This window comes from Suricata suricatta, chromosome 6 (assembly GCF_006229205.1).
Source record: "Suricata suricatta isolate VVHF042 chromosome 6, meerkat_22Aug2017_6uvM2_HiC, whole genome shotgun sequence".
Taxonomy (NCBI): domain Eukaryota; kingdom Metazoa; phylum Chordata; class Mammalia; order Carnivora; family Herpestidae; genus Suricata; species Suricata suricatta.
In genome coordinates this window covers 132445356-132449020 of record NC_043705.1, presented here as the reverse complement: position 1 = coordinate 132449020, position 3665 = coordinate 132445356, and the positions used below count along the sequence as shown (strand labels likewise).

At 32.0% G+C, this 3665-nt stretch overlaps 1 pseudogene; it reads right to left on the bottom strand.

Annotated features, from left to right (window-relative positions):
• LOC115293558 overlaps positions 1-3665 on the bottom strand; it is a 134482-nt pseudogene that overhangs the window by 33880 nt on the left and 96937 nt on the right.

Below are 3665 nucleotides of genomic sequence, written 5' to 3'. Positions count from 1 at the left end.
GAATTTGATAGACTGATTAGTTTTGTATATTTTGACAATTCTATTCAGAAAGACAAAAACTATAAAGAGCCCTTGAATAATAAAGGCAACATTTAGTGCAAAGGGAGTCCCACTAAGAATTCCTTTAGGGAAGATAAACATCTTATAAGATACCATTTTGAGACAAAATTACAATCAAATGGCACAACCATTTCAAAGAAGAAAGTAAAACATCTCCTATGTTGTGAATGGATTTAAAATCAATCTGCAATATGAAAGTCTGGATGACACTAGTTCAAGCTATGGCAAAGAGGAAAAAATATAAAAATAACACTTCAGGCTTGTAAAGTATTTCATATTTCTATTGTCCTAATCTTCTGTATTTACAATATTTTATATCATGTTGCTTTAATATTTTATATTCCTGAGTTCCAATCCAACCTTCAGAAAATATTGTGATCTATCATGTGTTGTAGGAGTCCATTTCAAGTATTACAATCACTGTGCTATCTCTAAACTTATTTTTTAACTGAATGAATAAGGAATATTTTTGAAAATAACAAAAGTATGAATTTTTATACCTAAAGTTTAAATATTTTAAAGTCATTTAATGTTTTAATGCTTTTAATGTTTATTAAGCCACAAAGTATTCTTTTGCCTTTTATCAAAAATGAGATGAAACTATGGTTTTGTCTACTACTCTTGAAGAATGACTTTTTTTTGTATTACTATAATTATAAACCACACACCTAAAGATAAAAATCTCTTTTTAATAATCGGATCCCCATTGGTGAATTGCATTCTTGGATTCGTAGAAAATTATCATTATAATGAGTAAATTTCAAGAATACACTGCTAGTCAAAAACATCTGAACAATTTTTAATGAGAAAATATACTCTTCATTTTATTACTGAGTTTGTACACAAAAGACAAGCCTGTTGGGGCCCCTGGGTGGCTCAGTCGGTTAAGCGTCTGGCTTCTGGCTTCAGCTCAGGTCATGATCTCACGGTTCGTGGGTTTGAGCCTCGCATTGAGCTCTGTGCTGACAGCTAGCTCAGAGCCTGGAGCCTGCTTCGGGTTCTGTATCTCCCTCTCTCTCTGACCCTCCCCTGCTCGCACTGTCTCTCTCTGTCTCTCAAAAATAAATTTTAAAAATTTAAAAAAAAAAAACAAAAAACAAGTCTGTTCTCACATGAAAAGGAGAATATGATCACAAAATATTTTCTCACATTTTAAATTTACAACTCCTTGAATCTTATCGTGATTCTGCTTTTACAAATTGGGATTTTGAACCTTTGGAATAATTGGTGTGGGAAGAGGGCAGAAGCTGAGACTTTTTAGAGCTAATTTTACTTAAACATGCAATAAAAGAAATTGAGAGGGTTCCATTCCACTTAAAATTTAAAGTAAATGAGTAAATGGATGGATAAATAATGAATGCATAATGAATACATAAATAAACAAATAAAAGAGAACTGTCTTGAAATTAGCAAGAACCACACCAGTTGCCTAGCAGACAAGAGTTTTCATTTGGCCCCAGCAGAAAACAGATGGGGCACCCAACGCTGGGAGTATCCAAGCAGAATGTATTTACAAAGACTTTTTTCCAAAGAACCTTAGTTGTGCAATAAATATGCTGCCACTTCTCTTAGGCCCAAAGGAACAGTGTAGAGAAAATCACACCAGGAAGCCCTCTTTGATGGGTACACAGTCAAGGACAGAATGGCAACCTCAAGCATTGCTGGGTAGAAGCACTCTGATCTCATTCTACTTTCTCCCTGGTCTCTGTGCCAGGGAACCCAAGGGAAGCAGAGAGAGGGTGTAGTCCATAGAGGTCAGCTTCATGAGCCAGGGAGCTGAGTTTATAAACTGGGGTGTGGATCTGGAGGGACCAACAACAATAGCCCAGAATATGGAAGTATATTTTGATCGGATGAATAAGTGACTGGTGATAAATGACAAGTTCTCATTTTTGGTAGAAGTTTTGTTACCAAATACTGTGTGGAAATGAGTCACTTATCTCTCAAGGTAAATTAAATAACTTAGATGTTTTATTTCTGTATAAGAAATCAGCATGATATTTATTTTAGTGGAATTTTAATACTATTAATATTGAAGCATTTTTAGGAATATAAATAAATGTTATGGTTATAGCCTTAGGGTTTTATATATAACTTCTTAAAGTTTCTAACCTAATTTTATTTGTTTTCTATTTCCTTTGACTAAATGGCAAGATCCTTTGCCTGTTTTTTAAGATAACACTAAAATTGCTTCACAATGCAGGCAACTTTATCATAGCAGTGCTAATTGGAAATAATGCTTTTAAAAATGTCAAACAATAAACAATGTGACTTCCCAAATTAAAAATCAATAAGGTATTTTGCACACCTATACAATTTGTAGCAATTTGATTTTACCGAGTCTGTCAGCATTGGTCCAACCTGCCAAAGTATAGCACACTTTAATACGCAGCTAATTATAATCATGACAAAGCTAAAAGTAAACTAATAAAGGAAATAAATGCATACTATAAATTAATGGAAGATGGAAAATTATTATTGAAAATGATACAAATTTCTCAAATCTATATAATTATGGCTTCAGATATTTGTGAGAGGCAGACCTCTCGGGATGAAATCAATGTGCATAATAAAACATCAACACAAGATTTTCAAAGATACAGGATCTAATTGATAGACTAGTGATAGACTATATAAAATAAAGGATATTATAAAATATAGCAGAGGCACACTGGCATATGTCTGGTATATGATATGTGTCACATTTTGCTTCTACGAAGCTCATTCTGCTCTACTTTTAACTGGCACAAGTATTAAATAAAATGGAAAATTACACTGTAACTTTTAACTTCTTTTGATAGAGGTAGGAATTCTTTAAATTTCTACAAGAGTTTCTCAAACCAAGGAGAGAATATTAAGATGAATTATGTTCTGTGAAGTGCATCAAAAATTTTAATAAAGTAAGTTCCCTTCAAAGTCAAGGAAGTCGTTTCTTGAGAGCCATAATAATAGCGACTGTTCTTCAGCTCTTATCATAGGGGTCAGTTCTTTCAATTGTTAAAAAAAAAAAAAAAAGGAATGTTTTGTGTCAGTCTGAATTACTCAGAATATTTGAGTTAGTTTAGCCCCAGATCTTTTTCAAAGTTTGTTTAGCCTCATGTATTTTACCCATTCCAAAAGCAATCCTCTGCTATTAAATATTATACAAGTCATTAAGATGCAAAATTCAGTAATATGTTGACAAAATATCTAACTCCAAATTTATTAAATCTCTATTTGAAGAAGAAAAATATGTAATGAAAGAAATCAGATTGGCCAGTATTTTCTACACTCAGAAGAACTGAAGGGCATATTTCTCCAAACTCTGCTGCTTTATATCCAACAGTTTGACAATTTGAGTATTGAACAATGAGCCTTTTTTTAAACAAATTATTTCTGTGTTATATTTCAATCAAATTTTGCCTATATATTTTTCTTTGTAATCAAATATATCTTGTCAAATTAAACTATTAGAGTAATTTTTAAGCATAAAATAAGCTAATTGCTATAAAGTACAAAATTGTGGGTTTTCTTTAAAGTTTATTTTTTAGATATTTTTTCCATGTTTTATTTTTTTTCCCATAATATTTTATTGTCAAATTGTTTTCCATACAACACCCAGTGCT